Source organism: Lagopus leucura, unplaced genomic scaffold (genome assembly GCF_019238085.1).
Source record: "Lagopus leucura isolate 7727_CA_CO unplaced genomic scaffold, USGS_WTPT01 Super-Scaffold_100002, whole genome shotgun sequence".
Lineage (NCBI taxonomy): Eukaryota > Metazoa > Chordata > Aves > Galliformes > Phasianidae > Lagopus > Lagopus leucura.
Genome location: NW_024962263.1, coordinates 12187486 through 12210280, shown reverse-complemented (window position 1 = coordinate 12210280; position 22795 = coordinate 12187486). Strand labels below are relative to the sequence as shown.

Below are 22795 nucleotides of genomic sequence, written 5' to 3'. Positions count from 1 at the left end.
TCTCTGAAAGCAGCTTATTCTCAATACTATGCCACTTTTCCTCCTGCGATATTTGCCTTCTCTTGATTTCTTCTCGTCCATCTTCAGGAAGGACAAGTGACCTCAATGCTCCACGTTCACGTCTCTCAAGCTATGAACTGCATTCTCAGTCAAGTCATCAACAATTTAGTAACTAACAGAAACAGCTATCTCTATTTCAAAAAAACTGTATTCTAAATGTTAAAAAGCGTTACCAGAAATCTGTTAAGGACAAAAAAAGAAAAAAAAGAAGGGAAAGAAAACCTCATTGTAGAACTAGAAAAATCATTCCAAGGCTGAAGTGTATTAATTGGGCCCATGTGCCAGCTGTTAACTCATCAGCAAGTCATGGCTCTTGGAGCCCAGGAGAATGCCTGGTGACTGCCAGAGCTTTTACCTCTACTCCTCAGTTATGCATGGGTGCATGTATCCTGCCAGACTTTCACAGACTTTCAACTCTGCCATTTTGGCCTCAGGTTCAAAGGCCTTCAGATGTTTCTGGAAGGACAGTTATTCTTGTTTTAGACCATTGACAATACTAATGGTAAGAGCAGATTTTGATCTCATATTTTGTGAGTCAGACTTTTATTTGTTTTTTTTCTGAAGTCTGTGCAAAAGGAGCGGTGGGTACTCTAGGGTCCAGCTTAAAGATCACTAAGAAAAGCCTGGAGTTTGTTGCCAAAGGTGATGAGAATGATTCACAAAAAGTGTCAATTTCTGTGGAGGTTACCTCTATGGAAACCAAAGAGGTGAGTCACGAGAAATGCATGGTTTCAGTATAGACAGGTGAGAATTGTTTCCAAATCCTGTAAAGAACAAGTTGAGCTAATAATGCAGCATGGTCCTAACTGCATGGACTGAACTGAAAGATAACTGCCGTAACATTATTACATATCTCTCTTGGGTTACTGGGGGTAAGCTGGTGTTTATTAGTGACTGAGGTATCAAATCATGATCTGCTTTGTCCAGGCAGCTCCTGAGCTTGTGTGGCACTCCATGCTGACATGCCATGCTGACACCAAACAGCAGTGCCAGAGAGAATTTTATTCTTTTTTCCCTTCTTTTTTTAATTTACACTTATTAGGCAACTGTGGAAGGTACCTTTTTATGACACTAATATGTACTAATGTACTGAAGTGTGATGTTAAGTGCCGTTGCCGTCAATGGGACACAGACTCGTGCTTATTTGAACTTAACTGATCTGTTGACTTTGGAGTCTTAGTTTTTGCAACATTTGGTATAAATTGTACAAAACTTTTCCACTTTCAATTTTAATTCACATTGACCTCTGTAGATGAGTCACTGAAAGCACAAGGATGTGTCAGTGGTCTAAGCCAACTCTATCACTATCACGTACTGTACATGACATCTTATTTTCTTCCTGTTTCCATTTAAATATATATACCAGGAGAAAAAAGAAATGGGGATTTCTTCTCCCACTCATTTCCTGTCTTCTATACTTCTGACTCAAAAATTCAGTGAAGCACCTGTGTGTTGAAGCACTAATATTTAGTTTATCTAAACATTTCCATTCAAAAGTCCCAGTTTTAGTTATTTATTATTTTCATAAACTTTAGCCTTTCTGGCTGGACATAGTCCAATGCTGTTCTCTTTCCAAAAGCATTTTTGGAAAATTTGGGTATGACTCAAACAAAAACAAAATGTAACAAAAAAATATACTTTTCCCACCATTTCCCCCAGATCTTTGGGATAGATATAATGGCCAAATCTTTTCAGATAAAAATCTAGCATTTGGCAGGAAACAGTCTGTAAAAGAAAAAAATTCCTTCTAACATCTTTCTGAAAACAGCTGGAGGCAGATGGAATTGTCATTTCCATTCTCTCAAATGAAGAAACTGAGGCACAGGATAGGTAATTGAATTTTCCTATGTTTTGGTTGGTGTTCTAAGTTAATTGATGATAATCTCCAACACTCTAAACATATCCTTTTATAAATAATGTTGCACACAAAGTCAAAGTGGTGGTTAACAGCTGGATATGCAGTCTAGTGTGTACTGGGTAACTGTGACGAGCTCAAGGGCATCTGTGCACTGAGCAGTCACATCAAGTGAATGCTGAAAGCGCTCACACACAGATTTTGTTCTTTCTTCTGTTCTTGTGAGGCATGGCAAAGAGATATTTTGTGACTGCTTCATTCACTTAATAGCACTGTATCTGGCCACTGAATTATAGCATATTGACATGGTATTGAAAATTCTTTCTTGAGCCTCAACGCGTTTGTTTGTTTGTTTGTTTGTTTGTTTTTAAGAGAGCTTTTAGAAAATAGTAGAGTCAGATGCCCAGAAAGCCAGTGGGGTTTGCAGCCATCCTCCATCAGCTCCTTTGACTATTCCATCCATGAAATATAAGTACCATGAATTGTAAACGTGTGAGCAGATCCACTGAAGTTAAGTATGCATTTAGATGCTTTGTTGGATGGATTCTGTTTGTGCTTCATAGCAGAAAAGTCCATGTGGTGGGGGAAAAAAAATTGAATTTTTCAGCCAAGCTAAAGTCTTTGAGAAAAATGCACTTATTTTCAAAATATTCTTCAAAAACAAGAAAAAAATAGGCTGTGAAAATGCTTAATTTATATTCCCAGTCACTTTTAATGATCAAGTCTTGCCTGGACACCTACCTGTGCGACCTGGTGTAGGGAACCTGCTTTGGCAGGGGGGTTGGTTTCAATGATCTCTAGAGGTCCCTTCCAACCCCTACAATTCTGTGAGTTCATAGATCAGGTTCTCTTGAGGCTGCAGAAAACAAAGTTTTTTGGGAGCTGCTGTCCTTGTCATGTATCATTCCAGAAAACATGCCTTCCTGATCTGTGCTGTTTATTTTGAAGAGACTTACAGGTTGACACATTGAGTTTTGAGAAGTCTTCATCAAACATTGTGTATGTGCATTAACAGAGATAGTTTTTAATGAGGTATTTTCATTTTTTCCTTGCTGGATTCTTTGTACAAGGTAGAACCTATAAACACAGTTTGGTTACTGTTACTGGACTGGATTGAGTGAGTGTAATAACATATTCTGGAGATATCTCACCTTTTAAATGTTCAGAGCCAGAAGTAAACACTGGAGCTTTCTCCCCATAGCCCCCATTGGATCAAACTACTTGCAGGTAAGGCTGCCAAAAAAATATTTGTCAGTTTATGTCTCAATCACATGGAAGTTACCAAAACCTGAAGATACATTGTGCAGAGAGGAAAAAAATATATAAGATAGCTGTTTGCCAAGTAAGTCTGCTGATTCTTTTTAGGGCCACCAAATAACTGTGTCTGAATGACTTGTGCCTGAAGAAGGAAAATACCATTTTCAGTGAAGCAGTTAAAGGTCCTATCACAGTCCATCCACGTAAGGAAGGGTGTGAGTTTGAGCAGCAACTTCCTTGCTTTTGAGCAGTTGGCTTCAAAGTCAGTAATGTTCTTTAAGTCAATAGGCATTTCTGTGTACATTTTCCCTGTGCATAATGGTAAGCTCTGGTTGTAGTGAACAGAGATACGACTTAGTGTGTTGTATAGCAGGGACTGAGGCACAGATCTGCATCCAAGGAGAATCAAACATCAGTGAAACACAGAAGAAAAACTTCTATTTCCTGAAAAGCAGAGGAACGACCAGAATCTTGGGTTTCAGCCCATCCTTGGGAAAGAGTATTGTGTACAGAGCATAGCTCATTTCTGTTCATCATTCTCCTCTTCATTTCCCCTAACCTCCTTTTCTGAGATCCAGATATATCTGTCCTGATCTTTCCAGGACTTTCCTTTTCTATAACTTGGTTAAACAAACGTCAGGCTCTGGTCAAGCACAATTAAACTTTGAGGCTTCCAAAGACTAGGCTTGCTAGATGACTGCTTTATCACTGGATGAATCCCCTCTGTTGACTCTGGCCACCCTCTTCCTGGCAAAGATGTCTCAAAGGCTCCTCCTAAGACTGCAGAACTCTTAGCAATGGTACCACTGCCTCAAGTCAATCCATGACTCATCAGTTATATGTAGACAATAGAGGCTGTACCTGTTGTGCAGGTTTGCTCTAATGTGTGCTTAAAACTCTATCTATTCATTTTCAGTTTATGCTCCTCTTGCTTCTTGACTCATCTTCCCCATCATATTCTCCTTACTGAATTTAATCCTAATACTTTGATCTTCAGAGGAAAGAGAAGGGTCATTTGCTGACCAGACACAATGTCTTGGTGTTAGGTATTGATCACATTTGCTGTTCTGTTTTTCTTTTTTAGAAAAAGAAAGCGAGAAGTCTACATATGATGCTGTAGGCTTCCTGGTCTTACTGCTGCCAATCTACAAAATTCAGGTTGCTGGCCCAGTGATGATGATCTTCTCACTACTGTCACAGTTGCCCTGAGAAGCTCCCGCAGGAGAAGCCAGATAATGTGTGAAAAAGAATGGAGGTAAAATTGGGCCATTATCACCTATAAGCCTGATCTGGACACAGAGCTCCTGTGTCCATAATACCTGTTCAACATGACTTTCTCTAGCTCGAGCTCTCTTCAGACATGGTTGTGCAAGGTCTCACCCACAAATGTACATCCTCAGAACAGACTTAGAAAAGAGAGAATTGGCACTTTCCATGCCATGCTTATTTAGTAGAGAAAACACTTTGATCTCTGTGGCTACCCATCTAACAGCCCCGCATAGCAGTAAATTCATACACGCTTTTTTTCTTTTAAAAATATATCTTCCAAGAAAGAAAAAAGTGAAAGGAAAAAAACAGCAATTCCAGGAAGAAGCTGAAGTCTATGAAGTGATCTTTCACTCGCTTTTGCAAAGCTTTTGCTAGTCAGCACCACCACGAATCTATCAGAGTATTTTCGGTAACAAGCTTTTGAAAAGCTGAATTTAAAATAAGAAGTGGGAAGTGGAGAGGGAGGCATGGGGAGTATCTTTAAACCAAATGCCACAACTGCTCACAAGGCACTCTATAATTCAGAACTGGGTGCCCTCAGGCACGCTGTACATACATTTATATTTTCAAGGGAACAGACCCACAATGCAAACACTGTGAGTGGTTTTGCCTTAAGGATCCTGTACGATTTATGCACACGAGAGCTCTTGTCGCTTGTAAGTAGAGGTCAGGAACCTGCCTGGGTGGAGAAGGCAGAGTCAGTGCTTTCCTGAAATCCCTCCTTGTGCCAGGAAATAATCACCACACCCACAGCTACTACATTTGAGCCAAGGTGTTCCAGGGACACAGTCTGTCATATAGGGCACGCCTGTGGAAAAAGGTTTTATAAACCATATCCCGTTTCTTTAATCTTCCATTCCTTGTTGCTGAAGGAAAAAAAAAAAAAAAATCAAGGTAGTTGCTTGTGAGGGAAAATAAAAGGCGTTTCTGTTCAATATCCAAAAGAAAAAGATCAAAAATAAAACTTCTGATTTTTCACGTATTCCAGATTGCTCAAGACAGGGTTTACTTTCACTGGGTTAAATAGCAGGTAATGAAGTCTTGACTATGGTGGCATAAATCAACTCTTTTGATGGAATAAAGGCATAAGGAGAACAAAGAACAGGCAGAGAGGCTACAATACCAAATGTTACTTGTTAAAATGTAGAACTGGTATTTGTTCCTGGTAGGCATCTTAATCTGTGATTTACTGTTGATTCAAAAATGCTACAATTTTTTATTAGCTCAGAATGGATTTGAAACTACCACTGCTACATAAAATGGCTAATTGTGTTTTATTGCTTCATTTCAAGTACAATTCTATCTTAGTGCCAAACATCAGGCTGAGAAAAATGACGTATTTTATTTAAAATAATTGCAGTGAAAAAAACTGAGTTGGTTTCTTTTGGCTGTCATTGTATTACTGAAAACTTTATTATGAATGAAAATCCTAGATACTTGTTTCTTTTCAGTATCATCTGTCTTGTATCTCCTTCGCTCAGAAAACATCCAGATTTGTTTGATTTTATAGCCCATAAATTTTCCTGAATCTTCAACTTCTCTTTTTTTTTTTGTCTCAGATATGTTTTGAAACTACACGTCTGATACTTTTCTCCTACAAACTTAAAACATCACATCACTCATTTTGTGTGGAGGCCAGTGGTATCTGAGAATCTGTAGTAAAAACAGAGGCACAGAGATGTTCTCAGAGCTGTTGCTAAGTTATATGTGGAGGTGATCTACACACTAGCCTTTCCCTAATTGCAAATTACAGGGAAATCAGTATACAGCAATCCCAGTCATCTTCTAAATAAAAACCACAAGCACTAAATAGAGAGAGCTGGGAATAGACCTTCCACAAAACAAAAAAAAACACATTGCTTTGGTGCTTGATGGCATGGCCACATGAGGTTGTGGGAGGGCAGCAGACTTCTCTTATCCAGCTTGGATATTAGGAAAAGCCAGGAGTTGGACTCAGTGATCGTTATGGGTTGCTTCCAACTTGGCATATGCTATGATTCGACAATCCTCTCTACTTCTTGTCCTTCAAGGGACAATGCTGGTCAATTGCTCATGCAGGCAGCGTGCTGTTATGGCTGAGATGAGGTACAGTCAACAGTTCCTAGATTCAGAGGACTGGAAGTTGTAGAGAGGCAGTGAAAAGAAAGTATTCACTGCAGTTGATGAACCTAATAAGGACTGGCATCTCCATGCTAGATTCATGCTCTTGGGAAAGTTAGTGACAAAGACAAGCAACAAGATGCCTGAGTGTGTGTGTGTGTGTATGTATGTGCATGTGCTGGTTGGGTGAAGAATGAGAATCAGGTGGTTTGCCAAAAGCAGAGCTTAAGAGAGTTGTTGGATGCTGTTGAACAGACAACAGATCCTACGACTATCTGATCATCAGAGGTGAGGAGTTCAGCTTCCATACCTATGTGCTTGTGTGCTGCAAGCCTCTCTTATTCCAACCTGTTGCTGCGATGTCAAGACTTACAGTGTGAAATCCTACCCTGCCTTCACTGTCTTTTTGTGACAGTGGTGTGAATTGCTGCTCTCCAGTTCCTCATCTACCCTGGAGGTGTTCAAGGCCAGGCTGGATGGGGCCCTGGGAAACATGACCTAGTGGCTGGAAACCCTGCCCACAGCAGGTGAATTGGAGCTTGATGATCTTTAAAGTCACTTCCAACCCAAGCTGTTCTATGTCTCTATGATTCTGTGATATAACACCTGAGAGTTACAAGGCTTTTTCTAAACTTGGGTGCTGAAGGGCTCAATTTGGGCTGCCAGTCTCAAGCAGCTGTTTCTAACTGTACTAGATAGAGTCTGTAGTAAGAAATGTTACCTGCTCATCTCACTCTACGTGGCTACAAGCATTAACAGATCCTGCTGAGAGCAATAAGCAATGGAAGGAAATGTCACTAAGACAACACCACTGGGGCCCCTGCTCCTGGCTCTGCTCATCAGATGTGGCAAGTTGCTTAGCAGAGAAAGCTCTGCATGCTCCATGGAATGGAGATAACAGCAGAGGATACTTTGGGGTCATTCTCATTTGTAAAATATTTTGAGATTCCTCGATGACAAGATACTGCATAAATCACTACATTCTATTTTCAAATATGCTAGTTCGGACAGCAGGTCTTGTAGGTAATTTATATTTTGCTTCGTTGCCTGGAAAAATCAAACTCTGCTGAATAACAGTAGTTTAAAGAAATAGCACTGAAGCCAGAACTCATGTATTTCTGCTGCTATTTTTCCTATGAAAGTATGTAACTATAACTAAGCAGTGTCATTCTTTCAAACAGATGGAAGCAATTGTCTTCTGGATAGATGTTACCTTGTCTGTATGGTTATTCCTAAAGCTAGGTAGCACCATTTCTAACTTAGTGTGTGATACATGATGTTGGTAGTGTTTTTGAATGTGTGACTGTAACAGGAGGTGTGAAGCACAGTGACAGCTCCAAAATCCACTGAACTTACTCTAAGTCTTTTCATTTACTTCACTGGCTGTTGAATAGCACCTATAAAATGAAGTTTATTGTGTACAATGCATTGTGAACATATTCTGAGTTACTGTCAGTGGCAGTAATGGCAAACAGCTGAGGTAACTTCTGTTCTGGGGGAACTGTTTTCCAGCTATTCTTTGAAAAGAACTTTCCCCATTTTTCATTGGGCCTTAAATATATGTGTGTTTGAACAAAAGTGTTAGGGACGCTTTACATTGCCGGAATCTAGTGAACTGATTTTTCAGGCATTGATACAGAAACATCATATGGTTTTATTTTAGTCTAATAAAATTACGTGGGTGAGTTAGTGTTTATGTCTTTGGCTTGCAAGATGCTGTCCACTTGACATGTCATATGAAGGAAAATAGCTTGGTGCTGTTTCTCTCTCTCAGATGATAATTTAGCCGGAAGGGTGGAGGGATATCTGTTGGTAGGGGTTTTTTAACTGTTAATTGGCTACCAACTCACTAATAAAAATCCAGTATCCTAAAATAGAGACTTAAAAATAGAGCAGCTCGTGGTATACCTAAAATTCAGCTTCTAGAAAAGATCTGCTCCGTTTCAGACATTTCTCAATGCTGTCAGATTTTCCACAAGATTTATAATGAGCACTCTGTAAAACTCTGGCACCTAAGCTGAACGCTGAGCATTTGCAAAGCTCTCCCCGAGGAATTTTCCAGCCAGCCTCAGGGCCCAGGAGTATGAGATCCTTTCTGAAGTCCCCATGCACTGAGCTTCATGCTCTGACTAACCTGATCAGAAGTGTCTCTGTATCTCACAAAATGAGGCCGCAAAATGGAAATCTGGGATAAAATAATGCAGTGGGTTTAAAATGCCGTTTTGACACTGGGTTTTGATCCTTCTTAGGCTCACACCTGTTCAGATGAGTTGTTCTAGTAGAGTCATGTGGGTGCATCTCAGAGCAGCATTTGGCCTCTGTGGCCTCATTCCATGACTTGAGCTAGAGCCTTCCGTCGGTTGCACAGGGTGGGTCCCAGCAAAGTGGCAGGACTGAAGGCTTATTTTGGCTGCCACGCAAAAATGCTGGATGTTTCCATATTTCAGAGAGTGCTTTGCATAAGCTGTGCACGACGACTGTGCTGTGGCAAACCCATCTCTGGGAAGGTAATGTCCTGGCCATAGCAGGGATATTTCTAGCCAATTCCTCACTGTACTACTGGAGATTCTGCTTGTCCTAACGCTGCCTGAAATTAAAGCCAGATGAGAGGCAAAATTTATTCCACCCTTTAGGTGAGAAAAAATGGATGGTAAAACCTTTTGAGCATTGGAGGCACCTGGAAGAAGGCTGAGGGTTGAGTATGTACTGTATGTCTGCACCTCCTGGTTCTGCCAACGTAATGCTCTGGATAAAAACAACGGTGCTTCTGTTCACAGCACAGATTTAGGATGATCCTTGACAAATCAGAAATATTTGGCAGTTGTTGCTTTCTTCTAACATGTTTCCTAAAATTTAAAGGAATTACATTGGCTGTGTTTAGAAGCCAACAGACTTTGAGAGTGATCAAAAGCTAGGAGGAATAAAATCAGAAATACGGATAGACGCATAATGGTCAGATTTTCTTGCACAGCTTACAGACATCACTTCAGAGAGAACGCATCATTGCATGAACTGACCCCTTGCCACACAAAATGGACACAGTTCTGCTTCAGGTGCATCAGCTGTAAGAGGCACCTGTCTCTGAGCCGCTCGCTGCCATCCACACTGGGTGGCAGCTTAGTGCTGGCTTTCCATAGACAGAAAACATCTGTGACGTGCAGGTTGGCTGAGTGCATGCAGGGAGTTTCAAACTGTACAGGCTCTGATGTTTTCCTTTACCAGAAAACTGACTTCCTGAGTCCAAACCATTATCCCAGGACTCAGTCATAGCAGTTAGCTTGCGTTTTTGTAGGAGGTTGCCTGGGAGCAGAATCAACATAAACTTTTCATAACATAGATGCAAATTAAAATGCTTAAATTACAAGCATGCTTAATTTCTCTCTAACCAGGGAGGCACTCAAGTTTCTCTCGTTAATTTCAGTGGGTGGTGGACACATTTGTAAATATTTTTAGTATCCTAACTTTGGCATCTGTCTATACTTGTTCCCCATATAGTCGAGAGGGAGAGACAAAAAACACACACTCAAGAGCACTTTTCTATACAATGATCTAAGGCAGCAGCCTCTCTGAAGATTATATACCTGCTGGGATCAGAGCTTCAAGGTTTTGAGTTTTTTTTTAATGTTGTCAGTGCAATTTAATAGAAAAAGGATTTCTGTATAATAATAGGGCAAAAATGTAGTGTATTGTCTAGAGTGTTTGTTCTTCCACATGCAGAGAAGGGAAAAAAAGCCCACATTCAGGAGTTAGGAAAGCAGGAGGTTTAGGAAATCAATGTTTTTATAGGCTCAAGAGCTGAACTTCTGTTTGTGCTTTTAAAAGTTGACTGGAGAAGCACTCACTATAGTGAGTATCCATACTTAGTAAACCCTGTTTTGCGTCCTTTCAGATAATGCTTTTCCTAACTAAGAGGCAATTTTGTGCTGTAGTATGGTCATGATGATACGGGTGCTATAAAGCAGTTATTGATAGGAATCTAGAACACATAATCTGGTGACTCATAACAGTCTTCCAAAGCAATGATTAAGGTCAGTGCACAGGTTAGCTGAGGGTAGATGTCTCACTGTGTGCACAATGCTGTCCCAGACCTCCTGTTCCATGCCGTGGCATGCAGGCTGATTTGGGTTTGATGCTGCAGAGGCAGGAGGTGTTCGAGGAGTCCCCTGAGGATGGTCCTTGGAAAAGACTTGAGCAGTTCAGCTGGACTGTGTGCCTGGAAGGAAGCAGCATGATATTTCTCCTTCCTTTCTCAAAGGGTGTAGCCCATGCACTCTTGTGAGCACCAGAAATGCAGCTCTGCCCTGTCCTGATATCAGCTGTGCTAAAGGTTTTCTCCCCATCCCTCACTCCTACTGGGTGAGGAGAGGCAGGCTTTAGCCCTGTATGACAAGGCTTAGTGTTTCACCTCAGACATTTCTATACTACCTAAAAAAGTCTATTTAAAATGTCACACATTTCTTAGGGCCTTGGCATGCTGTTTTCCAGCCTGTGCAAGTTCTCTTCAGAAGCAGAACATTCAGATCTTCTCCATAGCTCTAATTTGGATGAGGTTAAGACATAAACAGCAAAGACTAAAATTAACCATGCTTGTTGCTGTCGTTAGTTATCACTTATTACAGTGACCTTGTTAAGTTCTGAGGCACGTTCATGATCAGTGCTGTCCAATAATGAGTAGCAACTCAGTCCAATTTCTAAGTAGCAGCAAATCAAGGAGAATAAATAACAATTTAAATCACTTTCTGGCAGAGTAGAAGCTAACTATTATGAGAATGTATTGTGTGTGCCATTGGTATTTGTAAAGTATGGTCTTATTCTCTAGTGTGGTTGTGAGAGAGAGCTGTGATAGGTAGGGACAATTTCCTTTCAGTTTTTTTATTGGCAGAGTGATTTGCTAAGATCTATTACCACACTTTGGTGCTGTTAAGGTCATTAAAATAATTAAGGTTGATAGATCATTTTTGGTCTTTTTTTAACATGCATTATCTCAGTATGTATGTATAAATAAATATGTGAACATATACGTATGCAGACCAAAAAGAAAAACAGGTTTTATAAAATCATGATATGACAATTTTTGCTATTTGTGGCATTCTATACAGTCACAGAGAAGAATCCTTATAAGAGCACTTGTAAGTTTTTTAGTATTTTGAGTTCCACACTGATCAGGAAAAGTCAGGAATAAAATAAGGTGGGGGATCATAATGGTAGATTCATGAAAAATCTGAAGATGTACCTCAGAAAAGTGTTCACTTTTTGCTATTGGCTGAAAAGCAACAACTACTTAAAACTGAAACTCCTTTGAGTCAGAGGTCCAGAAAATATCAGTGACTTGTTTCCTAAGTAAGGGTACAAGTAGGAGGGGACCTTGTAGGAAGGAACTGAATTAAAATCCACCTTAAAAATCAAATGGATAATAACAGAGAGCCTAAAAGGAATGAGAATAAAGACTAATCAGACAAGAAAGCAGCAGTCTGGAGGTCAAAGGGCAGAAATAAAGTAAGAATTGCCAAAAGCCAAGCTGTGCTAGACCTTAAAAAGGAAATAAAACTAATACCAAAAAAAAAAAAAGAAGAAAAAAAAAAAAAAAAAAAAATCAGCTATCTAAATAGGAATTGAACACAAAAGAAAAGAAGGAACTGCCATGCAGTAGTTTGGGTTGGAGATTAATTATTATTTTTCCTAAGTCTGACATACTATGCCTTTTTTTCTTTATTCACAAAGTCATTGATAATGGAGAGAGAGATGATATGGCTAGAGGGAATCACTCCTATGGTGACAGAGGCAGAACTCACATACACTACATCAAGCTTGTATTGAAGGGAGCAGGTTAATCTCCACCTCAGAAATACTGAGGAAGCAGAACACGAAATCACCAAAACGCCCCTCCTGGACACTTAAGACAGAGAAGATGACTGAAGAACAGAAAACATATCCATCTCTCAAAATGGGATAAAAAGTGAGAAGGTGCTGTGGATATTTAGAGGTCATTTACTTTGCAACAACCTGCAAGTCTGTAAAACAAATGTTGCAGGAAAGAATAAAGATAAGCAGAAAAATGGAAAATGTCGTTTTCAGACTGGTTTGGTCATAGTCTGATCATGCCAGACTAATGTAATATCTTTCTCTAACACGACTGTTTTCTCTAGACAAAGGAAATACAGTGTTCCCAATTTCAGTAAAACAGTTGGTTTGGTGCCATGTGAGAAAGTGTCTGCTTAGCTAAGGAAAAGGAGGATTAGTAGAAAAACTGTAAGATGGGTAGAAAACTGGTTAAAGCAGAGATGACAGCAGACTGTGTCGAGAGAGGAAGTATTGAGCTGGAGACAGGCTATTAATGGAGTTCGTCAAGGGCTGGTTTTGGCTCAAAAAGTAGGAGTGGGCTTATGAAATGTGTTGATGACACAAAGTTGGAAGGCCCTGACAATTCAGAGGAGGACTAGAATACCATGCAGAGAGAATTGGATGACCCTGAGGACAGAAGTAATGGAAATGGAATGAAAGCGAATAGCACAAAGTGCAAAATCCAGCCCTTCAGAATGAGTAACAAGAATTTCTGTTTGAGAAACACATCTGGAAACAATGGAGGAGAAGATGGTATACCCGACTGTACCAGTTAATTGTAGAATGACTGTGATCTCTAGGCTGGATGTGATCATGATCTAGGGATGCAATAAGTGAAATGTTTCTGTGACACGTATAAGACAATTCAAGGCTTCATCTGTAGTGCAGTATACGGTCCCAATGAGCTGTGTGCAAAGAAGAGGTGTTTAAGATGACACACAGTTGCAAAATGGACAAGGAGATAGAGAACTGACTTCAAAAGGATTGTAGACACAGAAAATGCAGTGTAAATTCTCTGAGTGACCCAGTATGAGGAACGAAAGCTTGCAGTTACATCAAAAGGCAGATGGAATAGCTAGACTGAATTGCAAAGCAAAATGCAGCTTTGTTTCTCCCAGGGCTCCAGCTAGCGGTGGCATGGTGTGGCTCTGCTCTCTAGAGGCCACACAGCCCAAATGAATTTAATTCATTAACCTCAGTAACTGATGTACTAGAAGCAGTTACGTTGCTTCTTTGCATACATCGGTTAGTACAGGCTGAAGCGATTTTCTACAAGAGACTGTGGGAATGATATGGATATAACATCCATGAATTCCGGCTGGAAATCAGATTTCTAACAGTCTACACAGTCAAATATTGGAATAACAGGAAAACACCCTTCCCAGGCATTTAGGCTGCTTAAATGAGCTGGAGAGATGGCAAAAAGCAAATGTATGATATCATAGCAAAGGACCGGACTAAGTCACCTGGAGGCTTCTCAATCCTAATGCCTATCAAAAAAATTTAACATCAACTTTGATGCCAGCAAAGCTACTCTTCTGTTGTTTTCACAATTTTGTAAGATTTGTTATCCTGCTCCTTTATATACCTTATTTCCTGAGTGACTAAACATCTGAGTAAGTGACAACAGCACTAGCAGATGAACAAGCTCAAGCGTGAAATAAAGGGAGCAAAAAATTATGGAGAGAAGCATTTAGCTTTTACTCAGATAAGTATAATAGATCCAAAGAACAAACAGTAAACCCAGGCTGATCTCACATAATTCATTGGAAATTCTTTCAGAGAGTTCCCCTAAGACAGTCAAGGAATGAGCTACACTTGAGAGGAACCAGTTTGTCCCTGCTCCGGAGTGGTCTTTCTCCCAAGGCATCTATTGGAGACCTCTTTCACCATACATCCAAAATTGAGCCCAAAACACCATCATGCAACGAGACAGCTCACCAGGAAACACACACACACACCCTCCTGTTGCAGATGCCTCTCTCCTGGGTGCTTCTTGTGCCAGATGACTATGCTTTGGTAGCCCTGTCCGTCTTGACCACCTATCTCTTGAGAGAAACTTGAACTGGCTATCTTAACCCTAACAAACCCTGAGTGCACAGGGATGCACTGTACAATAAACAGGTTTAGCATGAGACAATTCCTTCTGTTCTACTTTTTTTAGTTCACAAGCTGCACACCTGTAGTCAGAAAGAAGTATCTAATAGTGGTTTTTCCATGTCATATTGTGTATTTGTCTACTGGTTTAAAGGAAGGCTGTTTAGCAATCTTGTTGGATGAAAGATGGCCAAGCTCTGTCCTTTGTAATTCTGAAAATGGTATCCATGTCCTGTGCTGACACCACCATAGAACTATCCTTCAATGACTTTTCAGTAGCTATTTGGATTTCACTGTTCTATGTGGTGAGATGCTTTCCTTATACTGCACCTGCAGTGAAACCCTTAGGAGCTACTAACTGTATATACACTTTCATGCTTGGATATTTTCTCATGCTGTAACTTTATAGGTTAATTTCCAGACAGCAACACATGCTAGGAGGATTGGCACCAACCCTCAGACTTTAGACAATAGCTGGATGTCCGAGTTTACAGTTAATTCTCTGCTCCCTATCTATTAATGAAATGGTTACTAACAATTAAGCCATGGTTGACATCATATTGTTGATAGTGATTTCATTGCTTCATTAACTGCAAGCATCTGAGATAAATGGAACAATGCTGAGGGACTAAAAGAATATCTCCAGTCCATGCTCAGGGCATGATTCTTGCTAGAGGTATCATTATTATCCAGAAGTACAAATATTTCTCTACTGAAGTTCTTACAACACATCTCCATGAGTCAGACAGTGATGTCTGTCTTGCCATTCTATGCAAAGTGAAATGACAATTCTGGAAGCTCAGTTATACAAAGAAACAAGCTGTCAGATTGGAAGCAAACTGTGCCTGGCTTTTGTGCCCTCTCTCTGATGTTATGCTTTGTCTGATATAGATCTAGGTCTCACTGCATCTGTTTGGAAAATTACATTTCAGTTAGACTAAAGATAATACAACTGCAATAAGTCAAGAAATAGGAAAAAAATATCAAGAGCTAGGTAGAGCCTGCAAGCCTCCAGCTGACACCTTGTTCCCATTATACAGTATTTATGTGTAGCATTTATGATGGGAGACAGCATTTTGGCTTTGGGGAAAAAAAAAAGGCTGGAAGTTGGGCCACAAAATAAATGCTTAGAGCTGATTTTCAACTTGCCTTTTAAGATGGTGCAGATTTTATATATTATGCGCTTGTGGAGCTGTACAGTCAGGAATAGTATCACAGTATAGTATCAGTTGTAAATCACTGTGAGGTACATCGGAACAGCACGTGAAATCCATTTGAAGTGTTCAGATCTTCACCAGTCAGAAATTATCAGTCCGAGCAAACACCGTACCACATTCTCAGTTTAACTTTTGTTCAAGCTGCGACTGTGTGTTCTGCTTCTTGTAATGCTGTGCTTGCAGATCTTTTTTCACCTGCATGGTTTTCTACAGAGCCTGAGGTACAGCAAGGAAAGCCATGTGCTCAACCTCTTCTCTGCCAGGCTAAATTTCTTCAGACAGATGTCCCTTTCCTTTTGGGAGAACCTGGAGTCTAACAAGAAGAAAATAAGTGGGCAGGAAAAAAAAAGTCTTTAGCTTAGCAATTCATTGTGGATTAGTTGCATATGTAGTAAACTGAGCACTCAGTTTTAACTTTAAAATATTTGCATATGGATGAAGTCTCACTATGAAGGGGCTTGAATATCCTTGCTGTGATGTGACTGGAGTGCTCCACTCTGCTGTCTCCTTGGCAGGGGCAGAAGTCCTGGGGCAGCTGGACTTTGTGCGGTCTTGAATTGTCTCAGAAGCACCAAAGTCAGCTCTTGTCTGTCAGATCCATAGGGCAGCACTCTGGAAAGGGAAAAGTCTTCCACCAAAAGAAATAAATATGAGCAACATCTTCTCAGTATTTATGAAGTTTATATATATACAGCATGTATAAAATTAACTGAGCAAGGAGGACTTTTGCTCCAATGACAGAAAGTGCCTCAGGCTCTCCTTATACACTAACACAATCCAGATGAGGTTCAGAGCAGCCTTGAGGCTGTACTGTTACCCTTTCCACGTCTTGTTTACAGAACCAGAACTAAGAGACTGGAGGAGGCAGTACTGTCTCCTCCCTGCTCAAATTTGAGCATATCATCTCTCCAGAATCCTCTCACTTTTGAATATTCCATTCACATGGCTCAAGGAGTGATGGGACTGACTCTACCAGTTGTCTACCAGTTCTTGAAGGCCTTTCAGAGCTCAACAATCCTCCATTCCCTGTGTGAATAACTGGCGGAGGGGAGAAGGTGGGCTAGAGGAGAGAGGTGATTTCAATTTGACAGCCAATGAATGCAAGTGTTGAGAGTATAATATATCAAATGTTACTGTGGATCCAGATTCTGAGCATCTTAAAGCTCAAAGGATTTTAGCCCAGGCCTTTACATCATTCAAGGTAATGTGAAAAACTGGTTTCCTAAAGGGAATTTTAATAAGGCTAATAAATATAACCAGTTTTGGAAGGTAAAAAAAAACACTGATCTGACTCTCGTCATGGCTGAATGGCCCCCACTGATGTCAAGATGCCTGGGTCAGCATGACCTTGGATAAAAGTTAAATCAGTCCAGGACTGGCCAGGACTCATCAGTGGTACACCATCCTCTGCATGGGGACTGGGTGGTTTGGAGACTGGAGTCTCAGTTTTGACTGCTAAAACAATTGAATAATTTCAGATAGTTTTAGCTGCATTTTTCTTCATGCAAGTATCTCCATGGTACAATGAACCATAGAACCATAGAACCATTAAGGTTGGAAAAGACCTCTAAGATCATCAAGTGCAACCATCAGCCTATCTCCACCATGCCCACTTGCCATGTCTCTCATGTGCCACATCCACATGTTCCTGGGTTGTAGGTGGACAGTTGGACTGGGTGATCTTTGAGGTCTTTTCCAACCTTAATGATTCTGTGATTCCAATGACAGTGATTCTGCACCTCCCTGGGCTGCCTATTTGAATGCCTTACCAGTCTTTCTGAGAATAAATTCTTCCTGATATCCATGGTTTTCTGCTTAGGGTTATAGATACTGTGATTCTTGACATATCTTTGAGATACATGTTTTTTGGAGCAAACCCAAGGCTTTTTGTCTTTACCTCTTATTGATTTCACTCATGCCATAGAAAGTCCTTAGTTTGTTAATAAGGCTCTTTAAGTGTTTATGCTTTTGTTGTAACCTGTCACAGTTTGGTTTAGTGAGTATATATTGTGGTACTACAATTCATTTCTACATTCATTACTACAATACATATCATTGCCATGGCCCTCCTGTGAAAATGACAGAGGATTTTGTCTCTGAAGGCCATTAGCTGGTAATGTAATATGAATAAATAACATACAAACAGGCAGTTCTGCAGTTCCTCACCCTCAAAGCTGACTATTTGAGCCTTCTTTTTCTTAAATGACTCTTCTTCGCTGTTACATGGGTGGATGGACAGATGTTTGCAATTATGTCCATATATGTGGTCCACAGGTATGCCAGAGCTGAGGAATCTGGCGCTTTGTTAAATATTTTCAAGTAACCAGCTGCCACATTTCTCCATGCAGCCAAACCACACCAAATGGAAATGTACTAAAAGAGATGGGTAAAGTGAAGTACTTTTTTAAAAACAGAAAAATGACTCATACTCATAAAATATAATTACTGTAGTAATTCTTTAAATGTACTGACCAACGACTGGGGGAAATTTCAATTGACCGTTCATCAGAGCAATTTTTGCTTCATCTACCAGCAGGCTGGAACTGGAAGGGAAGTTGAAAAGGACCCATGCATCTGTGGACGAGGGGATCACAGCCTGTGGCAGAGCTCCTCAGGTACGCTTCTCTTGGAGACATGTCATGCGCCAAGTTTGCAGTCACCTGTGAGCAGTGGCAGGCTGGGATCAAGCTTGCTTTCAGTAAATACTCCTCAGCAAGTTGTGGTGCTCAACATTCAGTCGTGAGGTATTCAGAGAGACAGATCTGTTATGAAATAAGGAAAGTGGAAATTCCCAGATTTTATAAATAACTACTAAGTATACACTGATGACATGCTTTCAGTTTTGCTGGCATTACAAGTTGCTGTGTAATTTTTTTCCATTATCTTGTGATGGTTCATAGCCCACTGAGCTATTTTTGGGAAGCTACCTAAGATGTGACACATCAGTCCTATATACTGAAATGTAACTTTGTTACTTTACACACTACTCTGCATCATTCGCCATTGTACTGTGTGCTTTGTCTACCCTTTCTACTATAGAGAAAGTAAAAAGCAAGCATAGAAAATGCAACCCGGTAGGCAAAAAAGAAAGTGGAAACAATCAATGAAAGTTGAGGTGCTTTCATGTTTCACGTGTGTGCATGCATATATGAGCATGCATGTACTGCCTGTGTTATGCCAGGCTCTCAAAGGAGCCCAGAGTCCAGTAGCTGTTATCCAGCCTCCAGAGAGCAGGATTTATGTCCCTGTGGTTTTGTTTGAGAAGTGCAGACAGAGGAGAGTCTGTGTATGCTGTATTTTATGCTGTGAGGAATTATAGTTGTAGAGCATTGTCAATTCAATAGAGAGTTGCTGAACAAAACTTCAGCTTGTCAGGAATTGGGTGACACATCTGTTTTCTTTCTTTTCAAAATAAGCTATTAGGAAACTGTCTTCTTTCTGCGCACTTTAAAAAATGTGTAGAAGTTGATATCAACATGCAGCACTGGTGCATAAGACTAGACTGACAGATCCAGAAGTGGAAGGCCAGCATTCTGTATTTGGCTTCCTGAGCCTGTACTGTCAGGGGCAAGAAATACAGATATCCAGAAGACACAGCCCACAGATTTATACAGTCTGCACACCTAGCTGAAGCAGGATCCATTTATTTAAATTATTTTTCTTTTCTTTTCTTTTTTTTTTTTTTTAATCCAGGACTGGCTTTATTGGGCGCCCAAATTCCTGGACCCAGCTCCCTAGTTGAGCTCAATTTATTGAACTTTCATTCCTAAGCCATGACATTTTGCGTAGGAGTCTTTGGACTATTCCCATAAATGGTGTCATTCCCAATAGCACAAGTGAGCTGTTTCAGGTGACTCTAAAGAGTGCTTGGTGATATAAATTTGCACCACCAACACCAGTGGGAATTTTTAAAATTGACTTTAACAGCAAGAGGATTCCTCCCATTCTGACAGTGAGATTCTATCTGATTGTGAGGTATAGGTCTTTGTACTTAGGCAGATCATATTATACAAATATGATATATTTAAATCTGTTAAGGGTCTAAGGAAACAATCCAGATTTACAAAGGTTTTTTATTTAGATTATGCACTGTAAGTGTACCATAGAGGGCAATGAGTACTGAATTTTTGTGTCCTCCAAGTGATTTGACCTTCAAAACTGGTGCTTATTATGTTGTCTGGCTAGCTACCCAAAAGTCACTATTCTCAAAGACCTAAGCCAAGCATACTTCAACAAAAAATTTAAAACTGAAAACATTGAAATAAATAATTTTTAATGCATTGAAAACATTATAAATCTTTGGGAAGTAACCTGTATTGCCTTTAAGAAGTTCCTATCATTACATGAGACGTCTGAAAGTGTTTGGGATGCAGCAATGCAAAACAAATAGTATTACTCACTTTCATTTCAATCTTGGTACGAATACAAAATCCTACACTGAATACTCCAGAATTTGCAGAAACCACAGATGGTGAAAATAGGGCTTGAGGGAAAATGCTTTGCAATGAAACAATGACAAAATGACAAACAACACTCCCACACCACAGAACTATAATAAAGTGATTTGATGGTGTGTGCTGATGAAGCTGACATTTTGTGGCAAAGAACAACAGCTATGTTCCACTCTTTCTGGTACTTTTTTTTTAAAGTGTAGTTGCGTGGGAAGAAGTTCCCCTTGGTTCCAGTTTTTAAGGCAGTGTAACATCAAAAACATAACAGAACCATGTAAGCACCAGTACTTTTTCAAAAGCTGTCTCAGAAGATAAGCATTGAGGTATTGTAAATACCCAGTAGACACACTGTGTTGCAGGAATTGCGTCTTCAGAGCCTGTACAAAATTGCACACTCTTCACTGCTATAGTAAGGGTAGCCTTCAGAGTTTCTCATAAAACTTTGAGAAGTTTTGTTTCATTTGGGGTTCTCTAACAAACCTATGTGTTGGTAAAATTTCCCCTGAAACATGAGATGTAAAGCCAAACAACAAATACTTGCATTTTATTTTCCTAATTTCCATCTGTATCAAGTTATTTGCATAAACTCTCAAATATACTCTGCTTTAAAATAACAAACAGAGCTGAGTAATGGAAGCCATATCAAAGAATTATCCTCTAAAATATTTCCATTTGAAACTCCTTCTGAAAGCAAAACCATTTTTATTTGTGGTCGCGTGGGCCTGGTTTTTCCACACATACCATGAATGGTGCTTGAGGTTACGTTACCACACTTATGTTACACACAAGAGAAAGATCTGGTCCACGTGCAACCTCGTGAACACCAAGAGGCCTGTGTTCCCTTCTGGGCAAACACTGGGACAACGGGATGCATATGCATGGGGTTGTATACTGCATGCCAGTGTCTTGCCTGTAAAATGAGAACCAGTCTTCTGGGTGCTAGGAGAATAAGAATCCAGTGGTGTGGGATGTGGTAAAGAGAAATTTCATACAGGTAACCGTGAGCAAATGCCACTATCAAAGTCACCCAGCATTTCAGCAGTTTCTGTTTAAGCAGGTACCAAGTTTTTCGTAACAAGTAAAGTCTCTCTTTTTTCATGGTCAGCTTGGGTGAATTTTGTAGTAACTTTGTAGTAATTTTGTAGTTTTCTGGTAACACTCATCCACAGGGACTCACTTGGGTGGAAGATCCTGCTTTGGTTTTATGGATCTTAGATATCTCAAAAAGGATCTGAAGGATCTGGCATCTTACAGCAGTCGCAGAAGGTGCAGGGTTTTAGATAGCATAGCCTGCATATTGTGTTTTCACTTGCTTATTTTCTCAAATGCTTGAGAAGTGTAAGTGAAGTTGCCTTCCTGGAAGATGCTTTTCTACATCGCCAGTACCATAATAGAGGGGCAAATCCAGTTGCTGCAATAATAAAGAAACAAAGAAGAGTGGAAGAGAATTTTAAATAGGAGATGGAAAAGAAAAAAAGAAAAAGAGGATCCCTGATGAAAGAGGTGAGCAAAAGCCCAACTATTCCAAATTGAACCAGCCAGCTCTGCACTCTAGTCACTGCCTCTGGGAGCTGCTTACCCTTTTGGCAAATATCTCCCTGGCCTGGGTCAACTGGGTGAGGAAAAACATACACTAAGATGGCTGAGACCCCTTTGCAAAAGGAGGAAAAAAACCTCCTTCTTGGACAGCTTTTTGGAAAGCCATAAAATCAAATGCAGTTCATAACACATGCTGTGTGATCAAGCAGAGCTTCCCCTTGCTTGCCAGAACTCTGCCCAGGGACCAAGAAGTCTTTTAAAAGCTGCCTGTGGTATTCTAACATTTGCTTTCATACACACTAAAATAGATTATTCTGAGGAAACTAACCCAAAACATTTATGTGTTTTAATATATCATATTTCTGATTACTGGTAATTACATTAGATTTCTAAGAAAATTCTGCCCCATCTCTTCAGCCCTCTTATTTATCAGTTGCTTTATTAAAAATCCTGTGGTTTTTTTGATGACCTGTTTCCTCATCAAAATCTTGGAAGTCTCAGATGATTACAGCATCCCAGCCTTCTCAAACAAAGCTGTCCGCCAACATAGCAATTAATTAACCTTGCTGACCAGCCATGCCCTTTTAAATGTTTCTTACATTCAAAATTACATACAAAATGAATACCTGATGATTCATTGTGCAAAGGGAAATTTGCATTATTGCCTGCTTTAGTCAGCAGCTTTTAAGCCTTACTGCTTTCTTTATGAGGCAAAGCAGTAAAACCAACATAAGCTCGTATCTAAATACATAAATCAATCTTGTGCCTGCCAGGTAGTTAGCAGTGATGAGGGTTTGTTGGATAACTATCTGACGTCTTTCCACAAGGAACACTTCCTCTGGTAGAACATCCTGTCCAGACAGCAAATACAATGGGAAAACAAGACCACTGTGAAAGATGCAGAGACTCAGGAAAACTCAAGTCTAATGTGTCCATGAGCAAGCGTATCTGACCTGTATTACCCCAACAAGAAAGTGTTGTGATAAATGTAGCTCTGTTTCAGAGCCCGCTGGCAATTATCATTCAGTCTGATATATGGTTGTTTACAATACGAGTGAACCTGCTTGTTTGGGAGACTGACCTTGGAAGACATTCCACCATGACAACCA

At 40.1% G+C, this 22795-nt stretch overlaps 1 long non-coding RNA gene across 2 annotated transcripts in view; it reads left to right on the top strand.

The window, feature by feature from the left end:
• LOC122179299 overlaps window positions 1-22795 on the top strand; it is a 47736-nt gene that overhangs the window by 10432 nt on the left and 14509 nt on the right. For both annotated transcript variants that reach the window (XR_006178634.1, XR_006178633.1), the window contains exons 3-4: window positions 4257-4427; window positions 18230-18311. This is a non-coding gene — a long non-coding RNA (uncharacterized LOC122179299). The remainder of the gene's footprint in view (window positions 1-4256; window positions 4428-18229; window positions 18312-22795) is intronic.